At 39.0% G+C, this 15,395-nt stretch overlaps 2 long non-coding RNA genes across 2 annotated transcripts; one reads left to right on the top strand and one right to left on the bottom strand.

Moving 5' to 3' along the window:
• The first annotated feature begins 572 nt into the window (after positions 1–572).
• On the top strand, positions 573–14,120 carry LOC109366176. Its single transcript, XR_002112312.2, has 4 exons — positions 573–1,900; positions 5,916–6,050; positions 6,585–6,652; positions 13,288–14,120. It is a non-coding gene; the product is annotated as an uncharacterized LOC109366176 (long non-coding RNA).
• LOC104909865 lies at positions 1,913–9,516 on the bottom strand. The gene is made up of 3 exons (XR_792645.2): positions 9,405–9,516; positions 5,879–5,984; positions 1,913–3,993 (listed from the first exon to the last, which is right to left on the bottom strand). It is a non-coding gene; the product is annotated as an uncharacterized LOC104909865 (long non-coding RNA).
• Positions 14,121–15,395: the final 1,275 nt, after the last annotated feature.

Below are 15,395 nucleotides of genomic sequence, written 5' to 3'. Positions count from 1 at the left end.
GAAAATGCTGTTGCCAGACTAACAATCAGCTTTGTTTGGCATGTATGAAAAATTCTTTTTTTTTCATGGGAAATGGAAAAACCACACTCCTAAGAAATTTCTAATTCCAATAACAATGGATAGAAGCACTAGTATTTCCTTCTCAAGCAAAGGGAAAAAAGTGCATCAGAATGAAATTTTTGATCATTTTTCCTTGACATCATTGTTAAAAGAAGCTAGGTGTTAGTTCCCATAGCATCTACAGGAGATATACACGTAGAAAGATTTCAGCCAGAAAATGCCAGAACATTCATACAGAATTGTAAACTTACGGCACAATTAGCAGTACGTTCAAAAAGCAGTCTTATACACATCCAGTCTTATACACTGGATGAATTTAGCAATGCTGATGCTCTGTTCTTTGTAAAGTGGGTTTGATTCAGTTTAGGAGTCTTCACAGATGATTATATCTTTTTAATTAAATCAATTTAAAAGCCTATTTTATTTTTAAATGGTGAAAAAAATTATGCCTAGAATCAAGAATAAGCAAACAAGTAGAAAGATGCTAAAGAAGCAGGACAACATTTTTCCTTTATGTACAACACAACTTTATTCACTGGAGTAGTGTGACAGAAGCAAACTTTTACAGGGAACTTAAATGTGGTCAATGTCATCCAGATCCAAATCTAGCCTAGTTGCTTCATTGTAATTGAGATCAGACCCCAGTGCCACCAGCAAAAGCTGCAAGCACTTCTGTGAATGCTGTGACTTTATCCCCACATTCACTGACAGTGCTGTAGCAATACATTTTGGCACCTGGGATGGCTCCTTCCCGGATTACTTCTGGCTGCTGTGACAGAGGACCTTGTCACCATGGGCCATCAGCCACTGGAATGAATGCCAATGCAAGAGGTAAAATCCAAGCCTGTCCTGCTGGGACTCTGCCAGGGACGTGCTGCATGGGATCCAGACAGTGAGCAAAGCCATCAGAAGGCAAAAGGTGTCGGCAGCATGCCAGGTAAAAGGAAAAGTGACCCAACTGGGAATAAACTCTAAGTTTGGCGGAGGGGAGGTGCATCTAATTCTGTCCAGGATTCATACACAGAGAGCCAGAAAAAAAAATAGCACTGGGGGAGTTATTTTCTCATGCTATCTCCAGCCAAAAGCAAGTTGTTACCAGAAGTCTTCTGAGACATATTGAGTCAGGAACAAAAAATTAAATAAATAAAGGGGCTCTGGGACTTAAGGCAAGATTTAGATGACTTGAGGCACCCACTTCCAAAGATGTCATCCAGAAAAACTCCACCCAGAAGCCACATAACCTTGCAAATGCCAGCATCCACAGGGCTCCAGTGGAGCGCGGACGCAGGCCTGAAGCCCCACACAGAGCTACGCAGTGTGGGCAAGCCCAGCCACAGGCACAGAGATGAGTCCCTGCCTACAGACTGTTAATACTCCCAGAGACTAGGAAATATGAACCGGGAGGGTTTTGTCCACAGGCATCTCTGGTCTGAACAAAGCTACATCTCCACTGGCTTCTTCTCTCCTTTGACAGCAAAAGTCATTTTCACCCCGCTGGGGCTTTTCTCACATTTTATGGGAGAAAGCAAATGTCTGATGTGGGGCTGCCTTAGGAAAGATAGCTCAGCACCCCCTGGCCTGGAGTACTTCAGGACATGGGTCCTCTGCAGAGTGGGCAAGTTGTTCGCATCAGAGACAACAGAACCTCTGTTGAATAACAAAGCCTCTGTTAGCTCATCAGAGCACGTAAGACAGCAAACAGTACACCTGCAAGAGTAGGCATTACACCCTGAAAGGAATGCACTTTCTCTGGGCTGCTCTCCCAAGCAGTGAGACAGTAAGAAAAGGAGAAGGCTTTGTCTTATACCTATTTAAATAAGATCTGGAAGTATTTGCCCAGGTATTCAAGTTGATTGCAGCTCTATATGCATATATGTTACATAAGTTCATGTATACAAGTGTAGAAGTGTAAGCATTTGTTTAAGTTATGAATATGTATATACGTGTACTAGAATATCTATAATATCTGGATATATATATTTAAACAATTTCACCCCACACTAGCAACACTTCAAAACCTCACGCATTGCTATTGTGAGACTGGAAGCATGCCTGTTTTTGCAGATAACTGTCAAACTTAATTATTCCTTTAACTCAGACCCTCACTCTTCAGTTAGTACAGTCAAATGAGATTGAGGCACAACACCAGAGGTCTGACACTGCATGTGTGTGAGCAGGTGTTCCACACATCTCTGTTACTGATACTAACATCAGCCCATGCAAGAGACTCAAACAGCAGTAAATAAGTTTGACATGGCTTTAGCAACACTTTGAGTTGTTTTGTTTTGCTTTGTTTTAAAAAAGGGAATTGAAAGAAGTGCTAAATAAAATAGGAGAGGTCACAAGTCTGTGGCCAAAATTGAACAATAACCATAGTAAACTATTGGGCAATAAGAAACAAGAAGAGTTTCTCTTGATTCTTTCATTTGTTTGTTTATTTGTTTTCTACCCTCCTTAAATGTTTTCCACTTCATGTCAACCGCTGGATTGTGGAAATTGATTCCTTCTGGATCTTTCCCAGTTATGTGTACTGGGACACTGGCAGTCCGCAAGACAAGCAGAGCAGTTGCCTATGATTCAGACGTCTCATTTATTCTGTGGCAATGATGCTCTTTCCCTCTACAGTGGGTTGAATTCATCCTGTCTGAAAAGAAGCTACAAAAGACTCAGAAGCTCCGGTGCCCACCCAGTGGTCTGAAGCAGCTTCTGACCCATTGGTGTTAAAAAGACTAGTTGTCTCTACATTGCAGCTGTTTACAAACTGCCAAATGGAGCAGAAAAGGTCGTGGTGCCCTGCCACATCACTTTTCCTCCAGAAATGCTGGGCTTGGTTTGCAGTCTGGCTGCTGAGCTGCTGAAGGCCAGTCATTTTTGCCAATCTGTCAGCTACCAATGGTCAGGCCTACTTGGCGGCCACCTTTGAACCAAGGAACAGCACAGTCAGCCACCGAGGAGCACAGCATTTTGAAAGAGTGGGTTAAAGCTATTAGGGTTAGGATCTCCATAGTTATTTCAAATGGTTTTTAAGTTTCTCACACTCATAAGATCTTGTAGGCTGTTACTCAGATTACTTTCCTTCATCATGAGTGCCTTGGACTCCCATGGGTCAGTGAGAGCTTCTGCCTACAGAGTGAGACCAGCATGTGCAGAGACCTGGCACCTGAGCAGGTTAAAGCCACAAAACAAAATCTGTCACAGGAAGGGACTTCCTCTTATTGACTAAAAAACATGCAGAGATTTTCAGGTTGCAATAAAGCCAAATACTTGTCAAGAAGAAAATCATTGCTGTAGTTTAGATGAAGTTGATGGCCATTCTCAAATAATGGAAGAAAGCTCGATGCATGTATGACCTTTAGAAGAGTTACTTGAATGACTGAGAACTGTCTAAATAAAAGCAGAGTTTGGTTCTGCATAATCAGTAGCTTAAGAATATCAATAGCATGTCAGTGGCTTAGGAGAAAAATGCGTGATGGCTGGCTTTTTAATTGACCAGAGAAAATCCTGGAAATTTAATCAACATGTTTAGTGTACACATCAACAATTCAGTTCACAGATGTTTTGTTAAGAGGCACACAGGCCTTACATTGAGGGAAAAAAATCCATTCACTGATATCTATTTTTACTGATTCTTGAGTGAGGAGAAAATCGATGCCGTGGTTGACGGTCAAGTCCCATTTCACTACACCTGGTCTACATGTGAAGCATTCTTTACAGAAGTGAGCTTGTAATGAAATAGCAGGTGCATAAAAGAAGGAACACAATCTAGAAGATTAAGATTAATACTAAAAACTTCAACCCCCACTACAGACCAGCCTGGAGTCATTCTCAAATATTTTGTAGATAAACTGGAAGTTAAGCAAATCTGAAGATTTCTGTCAAGGGATGAGACACACAATGTTTACCTCTTGGTGCTTCCTATGAATGTAACTCCTTCTGAAAGAAAAAAGAAAAGAAAGTTACTTATTTTTTAGCATAACTTTTCTTTAAAGGTTATGAAAAGAAAGAAGCTTTTTCTAAAGTGAGAAGAAAAAGCAGTGTTTCTGAATACAAACTATCCATGTAATATGTTTTTTTTTGTTGTTCCTCTGACATAGGCCAAATCTTTATCAGCTAATTTTTATTAGCATTATTGATGCATCAGGAAAAAGTAAGCAACCAGAGTGTTCTTTAAACAGATAATAAAATCCTTCATTCTCAAAATCAAAACCAGATTGCTTCATGCCTGAAAAAGTGGTCTCATCGTAGGCATTATTTTACAAGGGAAAAAAAGTCTGTACTCATTTGTAAAATGAGGAACTTTCACAAACAGTGAAAACCAAAAGTGCTGACACAAGAGAGGAAGAATGTTACCACAGTGAGATGTGAAGAAAAGAGACAAAAAATCCAAACCTATAGATTTTCAGCCCTATACATCTATGCTCTCGCTACATTAATTCACTCACTCATTCTCTTTTGATGTGATTCAAATATTTTAAGGCGAAAAAAAAAAAGACAATAAATTTTGTCCTGTTGAATTGACTTAAATGAGGCTCACATTGACAATGTGTATTTACCCCCAGAACTGTTTTCTGCTTCATGTGTATACATTTGATTCTTCTCCATTAAGGAAACAGAATTTCATTTCGTATCTGTAAACTGTGCATAGAGGTAGGAGATGCAGAAGTATTCCTGCTATTGCCAGCCTTTCTTCTGTCCCTTTCTTTGTTGTTTCACTTATTTGAACTATTTTTGCTTTTAGTTCTCTGGAGCAGGGACTGTATTTCCCAAAGGCTGTGAAGTGACTAGAACAATGGTTCCTAGCTTGAGTGGGAATTATTACCACTATTGTAATATCAATGCACAGTAAAAACATAAAGGATGGTTTTCTCTTACAAATGCCCCACCCCTTCCCCACTGAAAGGAACTGTCAAAAAATACATTTAAAATTAACTCACTTTATTATGTTTTACACCATTTTAGGCAAGAAAAAGTAGAAACAATGAGCTTAAAATCCTCCAAGGAAACTAACATGAATAGTACTACCAAAAAGTTTTGTACAAGCCATAGTACTCCCATAACTATTTAGGAACTAGATGAAAAAAAGGCATCAAAGTCATCTAGTTTGACTACTTCTTTGAAAAATAATAACTTTCTGCCTTGGAAAAAAAACTCTCTGCTTCCTGCCTACCATCCTGTTTTGAAGAACATCTTTTAAGCATTCTGCTTCTTCAGCACGCCTATGCTTCAGACCAAGAATATGATCTAACACTTAGTCAAGAAGGGTTCTTCCTAACTTGGGGCCTTCTGGTGAGTATTACACAAAAACTTGAATGAGTAGTCTCACATGTTTGTTTCAGAGGCTGTGATGACAACTTTAAGTTGACATCAGAAGAGACATTTGCTTCTCCAGGCAATAAATTGTTGAAACACTAAGACTAATCCTTTTTATCAAACCAGAAGGATTAAAGATCATACTGCCAGAAAAGTATGTGTTTCATCGACCAAGCATTACAGTTTGAGAAGACAAAAAAACTTAGCAGATTTTAATAGCATCAATAATCTCCGTAGAAACATTTAAGGAAAACAAAAGGACAAACTGAGAAATCAGCATATTTGTAGACGGTAAATATAGAAAGATAATTTCTTTTACACGGATTTCCAGTAAATCATAATAGTAACAATCTTTTTTAAAAGTAACAATGATAATTAACATATGAAAGGTTAACTATCTTGTCCAAACAAAGAAATAGAATAAAGTGCAATTTCTTAAATAGAAGTACTCTAGTTTGCATTTAATAGAGCAAAAGTAGTAAAAGTAGGGAAGTAGGAGAGTACTCACAATTATGCACCTGATGGACTGTAGTCTGTTGTTGCAGATTGTATTGTAGATATGATGACACGAGGAGGGAGATGAAGGAAGATACGACAACTGCTTGAATTTTGTGCTGTAGGAAGCATCAGAAAGTATTTAAGAGAGTTGTGCATGGGAAGGATTCAGAATCATCTTTCAGGTAACAAGAGGACCACAGAAGTGCCATAAAAGCTCAGTCAGTATTGATACACTGACAAAAGTTGTGAAGAGCGTGTCAAATATTTATTTGGCACAGAGGTGAACTGGGACAGGCTTTGAATAAAACTTATATCTTTTTAGCTCTTTTATTTTACAGTTTCTTACTTATTGTGATTCTTGCTTTTTTCCCAATAATTATTTAGCTGCCTTTTTTCTTTAGATAATGACTTAAAATCAAAACTACTCAATACACTTGCTAATTAGGGAGCATCAAAGCTTCTGAGCTATTCAGATCCACTTAGATCAAAATAACGCACCAGTTGAAACTACAAATATTTCTCAGATCTGTGAAAAATCAGTGCAGCTACTCAGGCACTGAGATATGCCTACGTTCAAAAATATTTGCTATGTGCTCTTGTGAGTTTGTTAGATTGTCATTATCTGAAACATATTTAGTTAATTATAGCACTGCCATATTCTCTATTGAATTTGACAATGAGCTTAATGGTATTCACTGTTTTTTTCTTCTCATTAGATTCACACTTGCTCATCAGTCTGAGATCTAAAATGTTGGAAACAGTGGAATGGAAAGGACTACAGGAGGTATGGCAAGACATTAATGAATTTGTTATCTATCTGCCCATTTTCTATAAATCTATCAGCTAATGTCTTTTACCAGCTATGCAACAATAGTGGAAGTGCAACTTGAATTTTCAGATGTCTGTGAGTTATATACTTTGAAAGGGTGTAGTAAACTCCAAGTGTAGCAAAGATATCTGTACAAATCCTTATGAGTTGGTGGTGACTGTCAGGCCCTTCCTTTGATGCATAATGATGACTCTTAAAACTTTCGGGACTTCAGGTGCAGATGTAATACTTGATGACTCTAGGAAATGGGCTTCTCATTATATTCTACTTGGGGAAATATGCTGAGCTTAGTAGAAGGAGGGGAGATGAAATCAATGGCATCTTTCAAGAGAACTATGAGTGCAAAGAGAGATTAAATGATAGTGGCAACAACTTAAGAAAACTGGAGAAGACTGAAAGTAATTGCTACAGAGATTTCTCTTTTGCAAGGTGTTATGTTATTAGACTCGCAGCTTTCCCCTCTTTCCCCCAACACATGTAACATAAGGCTGCTGAATAAAAGATACATTTGCTATGTAAACGTGCAGTTGTTTCGGTCAGCACACATCATATTAGTGGATAAAAGTGGGTAGTGAAGTATTGTATCCCACAGAAAAATTCTAGCAGACTGTCTATTTTGAGAACTGTCATGAGACACAGCTTAGACAGAGCTCCCACATGCATAAATAGGCCGAAGTTTAGCATATGCTTCACTTGCTACGTTCAGGTTTGGAGATTACACCAGTCTGAAACTAAAATAGTAGGCTAATTAGGAACCGTCATGAACTTCCTGAGTCACTGAGTTCATCAACTCCAGGCATTACTGGCAATGTTATATAATGGCGACATAAAGCAATTGAGATTCAGCTGAAAAAATTACTCAGTTTTTGCTGCTCCTCCCACAAAAAGGATTTCCACAGCTTCCCTTCTCTGATGGTCAATAATTTTTCTTCTCGCCTCCTGTCTAATATTAGATTTAGTTTATATTTGTTTGTTCTTATGCCAACACTAGACTTTTGAATATATGGTTCTTTTCTCTCTCCACTCTTTTTTCTCTGATATACTTTAAGAGAATAGTTATATCCCTTTTTGACCTTCATTTTGTTAATCTAACAGAGCGAGGCTTTGCCAGTTTCCTCCTGGAAGGCAGCCTTCCTCTCCTCTAATTCTCCCTGCAACTTCTTTGTACCTGTTCACCTTTGAATTTCCCCTTCCTGATTCAGGCTGATCAAAATAGTACGCAGTAATCTGAACAAGTCTGGCTAAATTTTGTAGTAGAATGATAATACTTCTCTGTCTCTACTAGGTGTTGTCTTTAAGTCTGTGTCGTGCTGGTTACCAGCAGTAACCCTGTAAGACATTACTATGACTACGCATTTTTCCTCTTAATCCATTTACAAGAGGTCATTTTCAGAATATAAAGAGAATCTTGGCATTAATTCTAAACAGTATGGTGACTCTGTACATGATATTATTAAATTCCTATTTCTATTACATCAACTCTCAGGGTCATCCCAATTATTCTAATATTGCTGTGTCATTTCAGTTCTCTTTCGTATTAAAAATGCCCCTGCAAGTCTCTAGGGAGAGTCTGACATGAGATCAACCCTCAGCACCAAATCCTGGGGGAACCATACTTGTCTGTAACCATCTAAACTTACAATTTTATTTGCAACACCAGGTATGTTTGCGTTCCCTTTTCATTTGCCACAACGCAGCTCTTGTATGTATCCTCATCTCTCCAGTCGTAACTGTGCTGCCAAACTAACTGGTTTGCTGAGGTCCAGAAATACAATACCTGTTATATTTCTTCTGTCTCAAAAGTCAACTGTCGTACTGCAGAATAATGAATATAGGATAATACACCACTAGAAAATTTACATTGAAGGTATTTTATCTCATCTTCAACATACTTGATTCTTCCTAGTGCTCAACCATTCATCCTTCAGATCATGACATACTGAAACACTGCATGTAAAAAACGTTCAGTGGCTACACCTGTTTTGCAAAACTAATCAGAGTAGTAGGAAAGAATTACAGTACTAAAGATTTAGATAGTTAACATAGGTTTCAAAAAAAATGAAAACTTCCCGAAAACTCTCTATTTTTTTAATTCACAACAGACTTTACATTTACAGGAAACCACTTCTAAAATGCACCAGATTGCAATATTTTCTGTGTCAACTATTTCAAGTGTTCCCAAGAGCTTTCCCTTTGCCTACCCTCCAAACTTCCCTCTCCCAGTTCAGCCTGAAATTCCATTATAATTGAGCTGATCCAATTTTTGCTCAAACCACTTTCACCGCTGGCAGTCTCTAGCCTCATATGAAGTAAGTTTGTGAAGCTGACAAAACTGGAATTTGATCTCCTGTGCAGGTCCATGCTTTCCAAACACATTCTGGTAAAAGTAGGAAGAGATTGCATCACTAAAGCCTGCAGTCAATTCAGAAGATTTTTCTCAGCTCTGCATCGCACTTTGTGACTTTGCAAAGAAGTGTTCAGAAAGTTCACACACAGTACAGACCAAAGTTGCCCATTTCCTTCATCATCATAGGGTAGAATTAAAAACATTTGGCCAAGCTGCCTAATAGGCAGCTGCTTGCAATTAGATGGAGCGTTACATTCATTTCTTAACCAACTTCACAACTGGATAACTACAGTATGAGCAATATACCGTGAAAATTTGCTTGCATGTTTGATTTATCTGCATTTCTAGTGGTTTCTGTACCTTGTCCTCCTTTTTCCAGTCTGCCCGCATACTGTCTGACTCTCAGCATTCCCATCCTGTTGCAATATGGCTGCTTAATGGTTTAAGCAAGATTTTTGTCACATTTTACGTAGATGTGCATCTCTGTGGTAGGACATAGGTTGCAAAACTAATGCATTTGATCTTCTAAAATTAGCACTAGTATCTGAGCAGAAAGCCAGTGATATCTTTTTTTTTTTTTGTATATACTGTACTTTCATTTCCCCTGCTAAGCTGAGGTTAAGTCCTACTCATCTCCCTTAGACAAATAGACCTACTGACGTGGTTTTGCACAGAAAGTTACCACCAAGAAACCATTTTTACTGTTTCTTCCCAGAGCAGAAACAAAGTCAATAATACACCCAAAGAAGCAGTTGCACTTGCTACTCCTTATAAAAAAACGTCCCAAATTAAGAAACAGAAAGCCTATAACAGAAAACACATCTAAGTGTAATGCTATAAACTCTGCAACTGTATGGATACTGAAAAATAAGCGAATAGAATTTGTTTCCCATTAGTTAATATTAGAAAGCACTGATATCTTTAGATGTGTCAAGAAACATATTATTAATGCAAGTGGCCTGAAGATAGCCTCAAGTTGAATTTCTTCTCTTTTTCTGACTAAGAAAAGAAACTCAATTAATGTCTTGACAAATTTGTTATCTTTGTTGGAGAAATGCACAGTGGGAAAAAGATGGATTACAGACCAGGGAGAAGGCTGGCAGGGTGAAGGCTGGCAAAGATCTCATTCCTTCTGTGCACACAAGAGAAGCACTGGAGAGTATTGTTTAAGAAGAAATGAGGAGTGCAGTTCAATTAGGAAGCTGAGGAAAGAGGAAGGAAGAAAGATAACAGCAGAGTGGTATAAAACAGCGTAGAGGAAGAGCCACACATAGATGTCCTCTGTGGCATGTGAAAGTTGAGAATCTCCTGTATGAGGGAGGAACACTGCTAGGGACTGGGCTTTTTGTTAGCCACAGCAAAAATCCTGCCTGGGGGCCAGGCTAGTGAGATAAAGGGAAGAATAAGTTACTCTAAGATGCTGAGCCACAAATCCTGGACCATTAATGTGCACCGTGGGTCGGCATGCACCCATTCTCATATTGATTCCTGCCACTTCTGTTGTTGTTTTACTGCTGGGCAATAGCCTTACTGATATGTAGTCATGAGTACTTCTCACACCAACAAATCTGGCCAAGTGACCAAACAAAGGACAACTCTACCCAGATTTGTCTAGTGATAGGCAGCACTGCCTCAAATGAAAAAGGCTGGTCTAAGTGGGATGAAGAGATAGGACAGGTGAACTCTGTACACTCTTCAATCTCAGGTGTTCTATGGGGAGTAATCAAGAAAGCATAGTCAATAGGGTAGAAGAACAGGAAACCTTGAAAGCAGGCTGATACTCCTTACAGTTACAATGTTTATTCTCTTATCAACATTTCTCAAAATTACTCAGAATCAGAAAATTCAGCCTACCTTTGCAGCTCACCTTCTAGGCAAACGCACAAGTCACTGAGCACAGCTGATATTTTCAGAGTGTAAAATGCATTTCTGGGGCTATGTGTGGCAAAAGGGAAAGGGAAGACAGCCAAAACTGTGAGCATTTACTGGTCTCTCATTCATAATTTTGAAGGTTACAGAATAATTGAAAGATAGATTTCCTAAAACTTTCATGTCTAAATTATATCCTTAACTAAGGATTCCAAATACGAGCTTAAAATTTCACCAAATTGGATAGTTGTCAAATTTTAAAGAAATTATTGTATCCAAACTAAATCATCTAAAGTAAGTCACTGATAAGCTTGCACTGACAATAATAGGAACAGAAATTAGTTTTTCTAAGAGAATTGGGACAAAGAAACTCTCATAAAAGAGCTAAATTCAAAGGAGGGAGGTCAAGTAACCTACTGTTTCACAATGCATCATTATGTAGGCATTCTCCTTGGTTCTTGAATTTAAACTTAGCAGAAAATATAAGGATACTAAAAACTAAGACCTTGAAGTTTCCACTTCCTATTAGTAATTGAACATGCTTTACTGGAAGGAATTAATACCTATGAATGTGTCATGGAATACAACATCAATGCAGCTGGAACAAACCATCACATGTTTTTCCCTCTCCCATCCTCAGACATATATGCAGTGTGACAGAATTTTCTTTCTTTTCCTGTATTCAAGAATATGTTAAGAGCATTGAACATTCAGAGCTTATTTGTTCACTCTAAGAAAAGTCCAGTCTTCTGAGGGGTGGTGCAGAAAAAAAATTAACAATCAGACTGTATTAAAAAGCTTTCAGAATAGCACTCAAAATCACTAAGCAACATAGAAAATTTAAAGCAAGTTTCCTTCAGACAACCTACCATGCTCGTTTCCCGGAAGGTCTTGCTTGTCTTGACTTAAACAAGAAAATTGGTGTCAGCAGTTATCTCAGAGGTGAATTCATGTGGCCAAAATGGAAATATATCTCTTTGAACATACTCCTGTGGCTCAGAAAATTTGTATTCTCAGCACTAATCAGACTGCATGTCTCATAGTCTTCCATAAATATGGCCATACCACACTCAGTCCAGCTGCCCAGCAGCATCAAGCTTTCCTGCAAAGAAGCATTAGACAGATAAGGTTAGTATCACAAGAGGGAGACAGGTAGTGTATGGCCTCAGTTTCTTAAATTCTATGTCTGGCTTGCCTGCTGCCATCAAAGACACAGTGGCTGAGAGAAGTCCTGTTCTGCTCATGGACTCAAAGTATCAGAACTAATGCCCAGGCATACTCCTTTCACTGACAAAAAATGCTGGAGGAAGAAAGTATTTTTCATGCCCATTCCCACTATTTTTAGTATCATAAGTGCATGGCTAGGGTATAGATGTAGACTGAGGGTATGGACACCATATTGCAATGTGATTCCTGAGGAGACTTAAACCTCTTCAAAACAAGTGCCTAAACAGTATTCATGGGGTTATTCTCACATTATGGCTTGATGAAAATACATTCAGATTAAAGTGAGAGACACAACAGGAAAAATAAAAAGATTACCAATGCATAACTTTAGCACTTCATTACTGGCAGCCTAGATAATTTGTACATGTAACATGCTGTGTGCTATGAATCCCACCTGTGCAAGAAGCAGAGCAGCCTCTGTATCTAATGCCCTACTACAGTCTCATCCAGGGAGAAGGGTGTGGGGGGGAAGGAGGGGGAAAGGGGGTTCTGTTGTTTGTTTCCCTTTAAGTATATGTCCTGACAGTAAATATAAGGGACTACAAAGATGTCTGATTTTGGTGTGGAAACCATTACTGTGTGTGTGTTAACCAAACACACAAGCAGTGACATATCAGCAAGCTAAAATGCTGTCCAATTGGCTATGGTTCTGGAATGTTTCAATCTCCAGTGTGAAAATGTGCAAAACAGCTATGAGAGAATAAAAACCAGGGTCAGCTCAGTCCCCATAAAGCTCTCCCTATTTACAAATACAGAAGGAACTTGCAAAAGCTGGAATGAAATTAAATTTGCATTAATGTATCTGGGATTGGAAACTGGCCATGTATGCACCTCTGTAGAGATTAAATGTGAGGAAAAATGCCCTTTGATAATTATCATCTCTTTGTCAAGCAGCTGATTTCACCACAAAACGTTTGATGTTTGTCTCTGACAAGAAAGATTTATCCTTCTCACATGATGTGACACAATCTTTGGACTCAGACTCAGAATATATCAGTCGATGTCAACACTTTCTCCTTCCACTTTCTAAATACTGCTGATCAGGCCAAGTTTCATTTCACTGAAAAGGCAACTTTCTTTGCTCTTTGGGTGGAAGAGAGAAACTCAGAGGGGCTCAGACATGATAGCTGGGTCTCTCTCTGTTTAGATTGCAACCTCGGCATTTTTCAGCTGAACCCTTCCCTCGATCACAAGCATGCAAGATAGCAAAATCCTCTTCAGGACTGAATCTGTTGCTCAGGTACAAGTGCTTGGGCCATATTTACCTGCCTCCCATCCTCTCACTGCTCCTCGATCAGACCCATTCTGCCAGAAGAGGTACTCCTGAAAAGAACCACAAGAGTGCAAGCAGAATTCTCTACAAGCATTTTGGTGAACTACAAAAAAAACTTGATTTCAGGATGCCATGTGCCCACCACCTTCCTATGCAAAAGTGTTGAATTAATGTTTATGATAAACATAAGTAGAATAAACATCTTTCAGTTGCAGCTGAAACAGAGCTCAGCCATGGTGATTAATGAAGCTGGGTGCACGTGATACAACAGGACAGCTGCTGGCTTCCAGCTTTTTGGTCCTATCTAACACATGCACTCCATCTCAGAGTATTCAGGCCATGCTTCTTTCATGTTGTTAACATTTTTTAACACATTTTGTCAACTAATCTAAACCAAGAGTTCTTCAGGAAAAAAAACAACAAGAACTTTCTATACATTTCTGTAACACGTAAACATTCTGTACACGCTTTCTGCTACATGTCATCGATAGCTTTTTTGACTTGAAATTCTTGAAATTGAAATTGAATTGAATTGAATTGAATTGAAAATGTTATTCATGTTCTAGGAGTGCCTACTTCACACAATCTTCTCCACATCTTGCTTGTCTTTACATTGTACTTCAAGTTCTCTCATCTCTTCAGGAGTTACTGGCACTAAAGTGATCTTATTTTTGTCATGACATGAAAAATATTGTGCTCCCCATGGAAAGGCGTTCTGAAAAGAGAGAAAATGAAGTTAAAAGAGTTAAAAATGTTGGCCCTTTTGCTCACTAACCACAGTGAGGAGTTAACATGTGTGTTGATTGTCGAAACGGTAGTCTGTTCTGAGAATATTTCTGTCCAAACATTTCAAATGGCAAACCTTTTTAACTGAACATCCCCTAGGTGGATAGAAGACATCCATTCTAATTTCACATTCCATTAAGCTTTTTATTTCAGGCCAAAGAGAAAATGTGATTCCATTCAGAGAGTCTTGAGTTGGTCCCTTTGTTACAGCTGTAGGCATGTTCTGCTCTTGGCAAGTACAAACATGAAGGAAGAGAAATGGGATAGTACAAAATAGGAAACACTTTTTGTTGTTTCCAGAAACAAAGGAGTCAGATCAGATACTCTGGGATGGCAGGTGAGCGAGCCACGGTAGTTTTGCTTTAGACCCTATGCTAGTCTGGGATGTTATCCATGCTGAACAAAATCCCTTCACCATGTAGGCATGGGCAGCAGGGTCTGCGGTCTGGGGCTGCATAACTCTGTAAGCCCTCTAAAACATGGCAGAGAAAGAGAGATGGGACAGCACGCAGAAAGTAGGTCATCGTGTATGAACACAGATTGAAGCAGAGGAAAGTGGCAGGCGGAGTGCAGTCATAGGCATATAAACTTGGTCTGGGCCCATGGGATGGGTGTGGGAGTGTGTCAGCCAGGTTCATGTGGATCCTGCAGAGGATGAGGCTTAGTAATAAAGGAAAAAGTCTCCATGGCAAAGGAAGCCTTCCACTGGGGAATTCCCTAAACGTCTATTCTGTCCAAAGCTTCCCCTTTCTCAAGGTGCCAAAAAAGGCATAGAGGGGGAAGGGAAATGCAGACTTTCATTGTTTCAGTCACCACTTAGGACTGAAGTGCAATATCCAAATTTTGTTCCAATTTCCAGTTCCCACACCTTTTTGTTTGCCAAATAGGAACTCAAAGCATTGGTGCTACCAATAAATGTTCTCATCTGCACTAATTTCAGTATTCTGGACACAAATCAGCTCCAGATTCAGGCACCTAACTATGAGCAACCTTCCACAATATCCACTGAAGATCCAGCCAACAGTCACTGGGGCCTACAGATGCAGACGGCTCCCCATCAAATGCCTAGTCCTGAACACATACTTTATCTGTCTAAGCATGCAAGATAGACAGGCAAATCTTCATGGAAAGAAAAAATAAATAAAAACGAAAAGGCAAATTCAGATGGTTAAGCCTTATCTCTAGTACCCATGCAC

This window comes from Meleagris gallopavo, chromosome 2, assembly GCF_000146605.3.
Source record: "Meleagris gallopavo isolate NT-WF06-2002-E0010 breed Aviagen turkey brand Nicholas breeding stock chromosome 2, Turkey_5.1, whole genome shotgun sequence".
Lineage (NCBI taxonomy): Eukaryota > Metazoa > Chordata > Aves > Galliformes > Phasianidae > Meleagris > Meleagris gallopavo.
Note: the sequence above shows the minus strand (reverse complement) of the source record. Positions and strands in the feature narration are given on the sequence as shown.